We start from the raw sequence: 13,288 nt of genomic DNA on the forward strand, positions 1-13,288 counted from the left end.
TAATTGTTGAAAAATTACAATTCTTTTTGAGTCGCTTATAAATACGGTTTCCGGATGTACGGCATAAGAACTACAATGGAAAGCACAAATCAACCTGTGCTAGGTGCCCACGCCCGTACAGAGGACATTTCTTTAATTAATTATATTTACTAAGTTAGTTTTAGTAAAGAACATGTGATTAGTAGTGGTTTGTACTTTGACTTAGCATCACTGTTAGGTTGGAACACCAACTTGAAGCAGACAAGTTAAGCGCGAAATTATTCTGTATAGAGGATTTTCAAGATGAAAAAGGTATGTATCGTTGTTTTATTTATCGAACCTTTTGGCGAAGGATGCGCTTTTTAACAGCAAACAATATTTTGTTGTTAAAGCTTTACATTGCGTCAGAAATAAGGACTACACATTAGTTGTCCCTGCAGGGGACGCTGGGCATTAGGAGTATTCTCTATTGGGAATTCTTACAATGTAGAGATTTGATAGGATTACGCACCAGGGATGCATTTATTATTATGATTTTAGTATTTATATGTTATTAGCAATAGTAGTAGGAAAAGCTATAGTAGTACTAATAGTAGTAGTAGTAGTTGTTGTTTCAAAATCCTTTTATTAAGATTGTACAATACATAGCAGTACATGATTTAGACTTTCGCATTACTTTCAAATCTATCTATTCCTCTTATTTTGGACTAAGTTTAGCAAATACCCAACGCAAAACCTAAATTTTAAAGATTTACCATTGTGCATGCAAGTAATTAGGCGGTTTCTGTCTTTGTTAGTTACGAAAAATGCTAGATATTTTTAGAAATGGGAATGATTTCCACTAGAGATCAAGGTATATATAATATGACTTTCAGTTAGAAATAAAAGGAGCGAACCCACTTAAATTATCCTGATACAACCTAAACTAGCCTAAGTAATAGAAAATGTGATTAATTTCTGTTATTGCTTAGAAAAAAGGCGATGGGTATGTGCTAATCATTGCACACCATTTCCTAATAATAATAATAATAATAATAATAATAATAATAATAATAATAATAATAATAATAATAATAATAATAATAATAATAATAATACATTTCTGCTTTAACTGTTATAGACTTTTGAAAATAATATCTTTTTATTTTTCTGTCTTGCATATGAGTGCTCATGAAGTTTATGGATTTTCTTTTCAGTTTGAAACTCTACGAAATTTATGACCTCCTGAACAGCGATGATATTGATGATGTTTATGACGTAAAGCTCATTCCACCTAATGATGGTGATGTCACAGAGGAAAAAAGCAATGACGAGAGTGGAAAAACAACAATCATTTACCTGGTCGTTTATTAAGAAGCAGAGGCGTCGTTTAAGGGAGGCAGGGAGGGGCAATTGCCCCAACTGAGTTTGAGATTCACATAGATTTTATCAATTGAGTAGTAGTAAATGAGTGAAAAACGCGAAATTTTACTTATATCAAGGGGTTTTGCCCCCCCCCAAAGCAAAATCTGAAATGACGCTCATGATAAGAAGTGATGGGGAAGTTAATTAAAAAATGAAATGAAATGAAATCTTTAAGTTTTACATCCCACATATGCCGGTTACGTGAAAGGAGTTGGTGATGATGAGAGATGAATGAAATGATGGAATGAACTAAGTGGGAAGACACAGGAGAACCCCGAGAAAACCCACACTCACGGTGTTTGCCCAGCACAAAGTCCACACGGCGCGAGCTGGGATCGAAGGAGATACCCCAACCACCGGACGTGAACGCTCTTGCACTGAGCCACCACGAACCCGAAGTTAATTTCATTGCTGCCGACAATGATATATATACAGAAGACAGAATGTCACAAGGCGAAGGATGCCCTTCTAAAACTAAACGGTGAAAACATGTATCCTGCTTTCAATGGTCCTCAGACGACAATACATTTATAAACAAAAGTGGAATATGATGTACTGAAGAAGTATTTCATGCAGGTCCACTTGCTGATCTGCAACCAGTAAAGTTCTTTGAAATTTTTTTCACCGATGAAGTTATCAAACTTATCGCCAAAATGTCAAACGTGTACGCTCTTCAAAGGAACCACGTTTGGAATGTCACTCCTGAGGATGTAAGGGTGTATTTAGCTATACTTTTGATTACTGGTTATTTGTGCCCAAAATACATTACAATGTTTTTAGAGGTGAAAAGTGATACACATAATGAATTAGTAGCTAGCAATATGAGAAGAAATTGCTTCTTAGAAATTCAGGAATACCTCCATCTTTCTGATAACTTGAATCTACCTCAGAATGATTGTTTTGCCAAAGCAAGAACATATCTTGATCTTATTAGTAAAAGTTGCCTTAGTAACGTCTCACATATTGCTTCTAGCCACATGTCTATCGATTAAACGATGGTTATATATTTTGGCCGTCATGGGGCCAAGCAGCACATATGGAAAGGCACTAAAGTTTCGAGACAAATACTGGTCAATGGCTAATCGATAAGGATATCGGATTTCTTTTGAACACTATCAGTTCGCAAAACTTCCTTCCCAAGATGAGTATGGCCTATGACCAGCTGTTGTCTTGGAAATGGAGTCACGCCTGCCTAAAGACTTGGGCCCATACAACTTTTACTTTTATAATTATTTTTTCAACTTTGCCCCTGCTCTCTCTTTTATCTAATCATGGCAATGATGGAACAGGAACAATGCGTGAGTGCCACTTGCAAAACTGTGTCCTGTAAAAAAGCAGGAAGGTACTAAGAAAACAGCAGAGAGGAGAATTTTCTTTCAAGATGACCGAAGACATGTGTGTTGTGAAACGGTAAAGAAGATTGACAGAATTGGAGTTGTAAATTTTAAAAGAAACAAGATCTCAGTTAGCAGTCCTTCTGTTGTACAGAACTACAATAAATATATGGGTAGATCACTTTGATGAAATAATCCACTGCATTCGTATTAGTTTCCGAGGTAAAAAAAAATGTGGTTTAGGCTTTTAGCTTTTGTTGTCCAATAAAGAAAAAACTTTGACCTACTGCAAATTTCGTCGTCTTGTGGTTCAACATATTGTGGTGTTTACAGAAAACGACCCAGGCAATCATACTTTCTGAAACAAAAATGCAGAGTAGAGTAGCAGATGACGTTCGACTGCATAGTAACACCAATGATCACAAGTAGAAAAAGTGTCCACTAAAATGTGTGATCTGTGTCATAAACACACCAGAATTATGTGCAAGAAGTGTAATGTTGGACTTCATATTCAGTGTTGGTATAAATCTCACACTGAAAAGTGACTGTACTACTTACAAAACTATATTCACAATAATCTGTGTGTTGTCGCTATACAATCACATTGTCAATAACACGTTTATTCGAATAGGAAATATACTTTTATCGTTTACTACATGTGTGTATTGACAAATGCTGTTTAGTGATCTGACTTGTAATTGTATAATAAAAATTAACACTAAAGTCAAGGTGGCTATTTATGATCATTACGAAGTACACACAAATATTGTTCCCCAAACTAACTAAGATACTTCATGACACAGTTTTTACTTAGTTCAATTGATAACAGATCCAATATAAAATCATTTTGTATATGTAGTTCAGACAAGAGTCAATAACATGTTTTGAATTTCTATTTGTTTAAATGTTGGAAAATGGTACTTGTAATGCTCAGCGTCCCCTCCCTTAGGCGACCCCTTCTAGCCACCCCTTCTTCGTTTCCGTAATTTTTTGTACATCCTGCATTTAGTCACTTTAAACTTTAACAAGATTCACTTTAAACCAGGCCAAATCATTAATAAATATTCGCATGGGCTTTGAAGGGTTAAACTTTAAACTTTCTCGTGCGAGTGTAGTTTTGACGTACCACTAGAAATAATTATTGAAAATTGTATTTTTTTCAGTATTTTACTTCTTATTGTCTCCTACATGATTTGCGCTAGGCGACATGAAAATATCTCCCTTGGCATAGATAAAATTCAAGGGATTTTCCAAGGCCACAAGAGATAATTGTTTAAAAATTTACAATCCTTTTTTGGTTTGCTTGCAAATACGGTTTCTGGGTGTACGACATAAGAACTACAATGGAAAGCACATACCAAGATGTGCTAGGTGGCCACTAAAAGCACGAATCGCATCAAGCCGAGTCGCGTAGCGCGAAGCTGGAATGAAGTAGGCGCGTCAGCGATGGTGGGTATACGGGTAAGCGAGGAGAGTGATAAAGAGGTGGAATCTATCAGATATGTGAGTATCAATAGCACCACTCAGGGCTTTATACTAGTAACTTTCCAATGGTAAACACAAAATACAGCTTCTGTTCACTGTGCAAAAATACACCAACGGTGGAAAATAACATCTAATTTAGTCATCTTTCATATGCACTCACTTACCTTATCTACCGTAAATCACTTGTAATAACTTTACACTAGTATCCCTACACTTGTAAGCCTGAAATACACCTGTATTACTTTGTATAAAATTGTCACCTCCCTAAATATCTTTCTCATGAATATATATTTTCATAGAAATTATTCCATTTCAGTTGTCAATCTTGCAAAATGTGGTACTTAAGCCAGCGCCCTATCTTCCTATATTGTCTGTGTTTTTGATGGTTTTGGCTAGGTTAGGTTAGATTAGGTTAGCTTGAGTTACTTTAGGTTAGGTTAGGATTGGCTATGTTACTACTTAGTAACAACATTTACGTAACACAGACTCATTTATCCTGTAAACATGGTGATTTTACCTGATTTTTCCGAAAGTACGAAAATTATCCCGCAAACATTTACTATTTCAAAACTGCAATTAGAAGTTTCAACATTACTACTTGAAAAAAAAATATATTATTTTAGAATTATCTTCATTTCAGTACTATATTATTATATGACAAACGTTTCTGTAAAAATATATTTAATTTAACCTAATGAAGTAATTCTTACCGGGTATGTATAATTTAATCTATTTTACTAAACAGTGGGCTCATCAATCATCTTCGTTAACCCGGGAACACATAGGGGGGTGCTCACGCACCCCACTCGGTGTTTAAACAGTGTGGAAATAAGGAATATGCCACTGACGGTGCTACCCTCTTGTGTATTCCTAGTTTATCATCTGACTGCAGCAGAGAGGGGTGCGCCGTTCCATTGCACAGAGAAAGTTTAGTCAGAAGTCGGACAAAGTGTGTTATTTTGCTGTTTGGGGTGTTGTGGCACCCCGCCTATGTGTTCACGTATATATATATTTTGATACGTCACTTTGATTAGAGATAAGACATTGAGTGTAGGTTGGCTTTACAATCATGTGGACTTGCAAGGCTTCATCCTCGAAGGTGAATAGCATGGTACGTTTTAGAAATGCTACGCAGAATAGGGGAATGTCCTTCACACGACAACATCTATTGCGTGAGTTGGGAATGCAGCTAGTGACTCCCCATATGCAAAACAGGCTCAGGACCCCCCTTTCAACTCCTCTTTCAACCATGATCAAAGAATTCCTTGGTGTAGAAGATGACGTAAGACAGGCTCATGTACCTACACCAAAGCAAGGCAGGTGTTACTTGTGCCCGAGATCTGCAGATAGGAAGACAAAATCATTCTGTACCGGGTGCAGCAAGCCAATTTGCGCTGAACACAAGAAATTTGTTTGTGGCAACTGTGTGTAATCAAAACTGAGGTGTACTTCAAGAAATTATTCATTAAATGCTTCTTAAGAAAGGTGAAAATGTGTTTCTTTCAAAAATTAAGAAAAAATCTACAAGAGATCCACATATACTTATGGGGTGCTAGAGCACCCCACTATGTAAGCACGTGTGTAAAATTTCCCTATGTGTTCCCGGGTTAAAATAATGTCACTAAAACACACATCATAAGTTATATAGACAGTTTTGTATATATTTCTTTCCCTGAGGTTGATTGAAGAAATTCCGAGGAAAGAAATTACTAAATGGTAATTATACCCCATCAGGATGCCGCGGTCGGCAAGAGGGATTGCCGCCGTCGACGGTGGCAGGCCGCCGGTAGGCAGCCGGCACCCGTCCGCGGCGGCACGACGATCTACTTGTTCAAAATTGCCGACCTTTTGCCGAGGCGGCAAGCGGTCGAAAATCGTAAAAAATAATGCCCTTTGCCGACTCTTTGCCGACTGTTGCCGACCGCCAGAGTCGGCAAAACAGTCGGAAAGACCTCTTTCCGACCCTCTGCCGACTCCTTATGCCGGCCTCTTTTCGACGGCGGCGCCGGCGCATTTACTGCACCTTTACGGCTGTTTGCCGACTGCTCGGCAAGGCAACTTTCCGACGGCGGCGCCGGCGCATTTAATGCTCATTTCCGGCTGTTTGCCGACTGCTCGGCAAGTCAACTTCTCGACGGCGGCGCCGGCGCATTTAATGCTAATTACCGGCTGTTTGCCGACTGCTCGGCAAGGCAACTTTCCGACGGCGGCGCCGGCGCATTTAATGCTCATTTCCGGCTGTTTGCCGACTGCTCGGCAAGTCAACTGTTCGACGGCGGCGCCGGCGCATTTTATGCGCCTTTCCGGCTGTTTGCCGACTGCTCGAAAGGACCTCTTTTCGATGTCGGCTTCCCGATTCTCCCACTGGCGGCATCCGACTTCTTGCCGCCGTCGAAAAGTGGCCCTTTGCCGACTGGAAATCAACGCTTCAGGAAGGCAAAATTTTCATCAGCTTTTACATTAGTCTTGCCTAAGTCTTCCTCCATGCTATGATTTCTCGACAAGGAGCACCCTTGGAAGTTCTTGAAGTATAATACTTGCATTTTTTTGTGTGTCCCAGTACAAAATTTGTTCTTTTTTTCTTTTTTGCAGCACTTTCAGCCAAAAAAACAAGAAATTGAATGGGACATGGAAGTATTATATACTTTCAGAACTAGCAATTGTGCCCTTCATGAGAAATCATAGCACGGAGGCAAACTTAGGCAAAGCTACTCTAAAAAGTGGTGAAAATTTTGCCTTCCTGAAGGGTTGATATCCAGTCGGCAAAGGGCTACTTTTCGATTGCGGCAAGAGGTCGAATGCCGCCTGTGGGAGAATTGAGAAGCTGACATCGAAAAGAGGTCCTTTCGAGCAGTCGGCAAACAACCGGAAAGGCGCATAAAATGCGCCAGCGCCGCCGGTGGAAAGTTGCCTTTCCGACCAGTCGACAGACAGCAGAAAAGATGCGTAGCACTGCAATGAAAATCATGGCGGATTCCCACCAGTAATAAAAATGAAATGAAATCTTTAATTTTACGTCCCACGGTTATGCCGGTTAGGCTAAAGGAGACGGTGATGATGAATAATGAATGAAATGGTGGAATGAAGAAAGTGGGAGGAAACGGGAGACCCCCGAGAAAACCCACGCATACGGTGTTTGTTCACCACAAGGTTCACTTGGCGGGAGTAGGGTTTGAACCCGAGACCCCTAACACCAGAGGTGAACGCTCTACCACTGAGCCACCGCGCCCCCCCCACCAGTAATATTGCACTCGGTACATACGCAGTACATTTCTACAATTCTCAGTACGATTTAAGTGCTATATAGAGGAAAAGTATCTGGGAATGACTTACAAATGCTTAAAAGCGAACTAAAAATAACAACTGAGCAGCTAATAATGAACGTTAAGAATAATTCAATTAACATGTCTGTGCGTCTAATGTGAAAAACTTATAACAGTCAGTACATTTTCCCCCTGAAAGCACATCTTTCACTATCACGACCACTAGGAACAACACTGTTCTATGCAATCAAAATTTGCTAGTTGTAAACGCTTTCTTCGAAAAAAAAAAAAAAAAAAAAAAAGCCGCAGCAATCCGTCGGAAATACGGTCTTTTTAGGTTGTCGTTTTCCCATCAACTATTGGAAAAGGATTTTAAACGTCAATGATTTTCTAAATTTTTTTAAAGTACAGGGGTCACACTCCCAATGGAAAATGAGATTTAAATAAAAATTAATGAAGTAAAAATTATAAATAAAAATACTGTAATAAAAGGTATGTGGTGGCGGAGAGATTCAAACCGAGCCTACACGCAAAAAAAAAAAAAAAGGGTTAAAGTAAACAAGAAAAAGGTGGACAGTAACCATGTTAGTTTGTCAATATATGGAAAACAGAGACGTGTATCCAAGCAGCCAAGCCAAAATGTCTCTGCATTTGTTGTAACTTTGGTATAAAAAAAAAAAAAAAAAAAAAAAGTGGCCGGAGCGATCACTTGTCTGCTTACACCCATGACTATATTCGTAGAAACCAAACACTGAAATGCACTAAACACAAGTTCTAACGACTAAGCTGTCAGTTCTAACTCTATGCCTTAAATATTTATTTAAATACACTTTAAAAGTGGAAATCATATTAAGATAAAATAACAATTAAGTAGGTAACTATTTGTTCATTTAATGCGTTCCTATATGATTTATACATTAATTGTATACAATGAAACAGAAAAATGTGAGAAAATAATTTATATCGTAAATGAAACAGCCACATGTACAGTATACTCATAGTGCATACCCATTATATAGAGAAAAAAGGTTAATGAAGTCATTTACATAAAAAATGAAGTGTTTTAACATAATACTTTGCAAAGATCCTTTGTTTTAAAGGAATTCTTTAAGAGAATAAATGAAGGGAAGATCACATTTTTTTCTGGTCTATATTAGCACTAAAAACACACCAAATTGTATTAACAAAATACAATGCACATCGTATTAACTTATATACATTAGCCTATGTAATGAACCTTATCATCATTTAGAAGTTATATGTAATATACCTTCGGATGTACTACTACTTTTTTTTTTAAACAGAAATTTGTAGCATTCCATAACATTGAGTTTTAACACAGATAGCCTTCATACAGTATGTAAAATCAGAAAAGCAAATATATATGAAGTGATTACAATGTTCAAAAAAGCACTATATTATTCTAAAGAATTCCTGCTATCCATATTTTGTCTTGAATAACTCAGCCATTTTTCTTTTTTAGCCCATTGATATATACGAGGAAATCTTCCTCTGTTTCTTTGAGATTTTAAGGGTTTTACTTTTTATTATTTTTCTTCAGGTCTATTTAAATGTCTCTTACTTTGTGGAAATAAAATTCTGTGTTGTATGTTTTTAATATTCATAAATGACATCTAATTTAAATAATAATATACTTATATATACTAAAAGATCATTTTGACAAAGCAAGGGACATTTAAATAGATATTCAGAAGAAATCAGTAAAATCAGAACATCAAAAATTTTATTCATTTCAAAGAAAAGGAAGAATACTTCCCCTACAAATCAATGGGATAGAAAAGAAAGGAGGCGATGGTACTGAACCTCACCGTTAAGGAGCTTGTACTCTGAGAAATATAATTACACTTTCTCTCTTAACTGATTCCACGCAAAAAAAAAAAAAAAAAAAAAAAAAAAGTGAAGAACAATATCAAACAACAGTTGTCTTTATAATTGAAGAAAACTTCAAACCTATGAAATAGTAATGTAGAATTTAAATAGCTCAGAATCAGGATTGTGAGAATATAGAGAGATACAGAAAATTTTACAACACTGCATAGAAAAGATGAAGTAATAATAAAAAAAGAATTTAACGACAAAAACTGGGATAGGGAGACTAAGGTAATATTGGCAAAACAAAAATCAATTTCAAAGCCGTAATTCTCAATATTCGCTTCAAAGGTAAGTGATGACCATAATTCCCGTGTGATTTGAAATAAACCGCATTAAAATGGGAAATGTTTTACAAATGTTATGATTGAATGAAATTCACCCGTTCTAAAAGGAAAAAAAAAAACTGTAGTCCCACATATATCCTATCACTCTTCACAAATATCTTTAAGGATGTTAGTACATATGATTTTTGTCAATACTCTCCGTTAGTGGCGTAGGGAAGGGGGGCCCAGAGAGGCCGGGCCCCCAAAGAGGTCCGACAATGTAGTTTGATGTTTGTAATTTTTTATATATTTTTATGTTTATATATTTTTTGTTTGGAATTGTTCCATATGTACCTATAACAGCACTTGCCCCACCAAACACACATCCTGGCTACGGTACTGCTCTCTGTGGGTCTTCTTCCATTGCAACAGTTCTGTATTTCTTGAGCAACATTTCCCCTTGCTTCCAGAAATAAATGAACTATCTAAAATAGAACAAATACAATGCTTTGTAAAATATACTTTTCAATGTGTACGGCGTTGGCACATCACGTATATTTATTACAATAGAAAATATAGTTCATCACACCAAAACCAAACCAAACTACACAGTGTAATAGACCTTGTTGCAATGAACCGGCTTCAACGCTATATGTTAGTCGCTATATGTTACAAGAAAACCTGTAAGAGTAATGAAAACTATAGTCACTGATGAAGAATTCAATTACGTCGAAACAGTTAACTTTTACTTAACCTTTTGTCACTCGCGCTGTTGGAAAAAAGCAAACAGGTGAGTAAAAACTAATGATTTTTACGAATGGGGTCGCATTAGCGGAGTCGCCCTCACTGCTATTCCTCAAGTGGCTCCTTCCCCTCTTTCACCCTAAAGCTCGCTGACGTGCTGCAATTGTAGTAGCTTCCAGTACAGATTGAGGAAATAGTTTCGTCTGCGTTTGCTTTTTTCAAACCCGCGAGTAGTTCCGTGATAACACTAGCAAACACATATTTTTATGGAGTTTGAAATTTTCCAACGCGCGATCGTTAATGTGATAATTATTGTTTATGAGTGAAGTTTTGTTTTTCTAAGCAACGTCTCGCTTCTTGAATAGAAGTGAGATAGAGAAGTGGCTTGACAATATTAATGATGAGTCTGATGTTAACTATCGAAAATTAGTGGCTGCTGAAAGTGATGCGAATTGAAGTAATGAAAAAGTGAATGAAGATGATATTGATCATGATAGTGAAGCAGATAAGAACAGTGTAGATGCAGATTCAGATGCAAACGATATGGATGTGAATTACAGTTACAGTGAAAATATTGTTTCATTGGGAAAGACAGGAAAACAAAATGTAAATAGTAACTGGCAGCATCAGCAAAGACAAAGTGTAAAAACATTGTGAAAAAGATGCTAGAACCGAAGTTTACTGCTAAGGGTATCACTGAGTAAACAGTTTTTTTTTTTTTTCGAAATTTATCGATATAGCCGTGATTGATGAAATTGTAAAATGTACTAACAATTATTTGGATAAATTACGAACAAGTTTCGGCGAAGAACGCACTGCAACTGTACAGCAACTTCAAGAGCAAAATTAATGACTTTATTTCGACGTCTTTATTTGATTGCCAAAAGAAAGGAGCACGTGATGATGTACGATCACTGTGGACATGTGACGGAACAGGAATTCTAATCGTAAGAGCAGCAATGAGTTACACGAGCTTTTTACTGCTACTCAGGGCATTAGATTCGATGATTTCGAAAGCCGATCTCAGAGAAGAGATATTGACAAGCTATAGATATACCACATTGACTTGACACCTAGTTTTCTGTTCCAAGCTTTGCTATCGGCTGAAGGAATTCCAAGGCTCTCTCGTTTAGCAACAGCTGAACCCTTATTGGCTCAACGCGTGGATGTGTCGATGGTTTGAACTTTAGTTCGCATTTTTGCCACGGATCAAGACATTTTGACAGCACTATAGCAACAATTCCAAATATCCTAAGTATTTACTCAACAATTGCATGCATTACTTCAAATAAGTTTACTAAATATATTGTTTGTATCTCAAAATGTCAATGTTGGAAAAAAGCAAACGCGCGAGTAGTTATGTTACTAAATTTGGCGCGAGTGACAAAAGGTTAATCTTTATTACAACAGTACGGTCGCCACCCCAAACGAGAATCAGAAAAGAAAAGAAATCCTGCCGTATATCCAATGGTAGGAATTTGAGTTTCTTGAGAAATCTTTGAAACATTACCTTGAAGCTGCAAGTTAAACAATAAATCCCTAAGTCCCTCACCAGACAAAAAGATGTATTAAAATAGAATATTTTATTTAGTGAAGATAGCATTATATTACTTTGAAATAGAACTTCGATACGCGTCAGGGTTTTGCGACACTATTGTATTGGCAATTGAGAATTTTGTATTCGGCTGAATACAAAATATTACATCTTAAAATAAAACCTTGTTAATGGAACAAATAAAATGCACATATACTTAAATAAACTACAGGTAAAATCGATCAGGTGGGCAAAAATGATAAAAGTTTCAAAACAAATACATTTTATGTTCTCCTAGGAGTCAATTTGAGTAACATATCTAAAACACAAACCATCTGTAATAAGAATTCAATCGAATGAACATAACTTTGAGAAACGCTATAAAAAAAAAAAATCACAAAACTATAACTTTACATTTGTTCGTTTGTCTGCCGAGCTCCTTTATGGCTGAGCGGTTAGTGTACGCGTCTTAGGCGTGGGTGACCCGGGTTTGCTTCCCGGAGAGAGCTCACGTGGTTCGGATTCCACCTTAATCAGTAGGTCCCGTCTTATATAGCCTCGCTGCTGAAAGGGACGTTAAACACAAAATCAACTCAACTTTCGGCCTTTTAAGTTAAAATTTTCAGAGTACAAGCACAAGACACTCTAAATTCCCTGTTTAGATTTTGGCGGCATACCAACGTAATATATCAAAATGGCGGCCATTTTGTCAAATGAACGAGTATCTACGCTACGAAGCGCAATTTTCAGTCTTTTAAGTTGAAATTTTGACGGTAGAAGCACAAGATATGCTAAATTTGCTGTGTAGATTTTCTCGGCGGTCCAATGTAAAAAAAAAATAATCAAAATGGCGGCCATTTTTTCAAAACGGCAGTGAGTAGAAAATTGTTGCAAGTTGTGACAATGACAATATTGAAATATAAATCACATTTTAACACTTTTACCCCAAAGACATTGAAATATTTCGAAAAAAAAAACGATTAAACCCGAAAAAAACCAATTAAACTCGAAAAACACCCGAAAAATGGGCCCAGGTGGGTTTGGCTTTTTCAAAAAAGCCCGGGTTTTTTCAAACCCTCGTTCATGATGAGCTTTTCTCCTCAAAAAAGTTTTAATAGTAGTCGCTAATGGTTTTCTAAGATGTTAATGTTAAATTGTTAAATTTTTTCAAACTTCCGATGTCCAAGTTTTTGTACCTACACATCGTGAAACAGTGTCAGGAGAAAGGGTTAACACTCGGAAAATGAAAATGAAATATTTGAGTTTTACGTCCCACGGTTATGCCGGTTAGGCTAAAGGAGACGGTGATGATGAGAGATGAATGAAAATGGTGGAATGAAGAAAGTGGGAGGAAACAGGAGAATCCCGAGAAAACCCACGCACACGGTG

The sequence above is a fragment of the Thermobia domestica genome, chromosome 3, assembly GCF_964235325.1.
Source record: "Thermobia domestica chromosome 3, izTheDome1.hap1.1, whole genome shotgun sequence".
NCBI classification, from domain to species: domain Eukaryota; kingdom Metazoa; phylum Arthropoda; class Insecta; order Zygentoma; family Lepismatidae; genus Thermobia; species Thermobia domestica.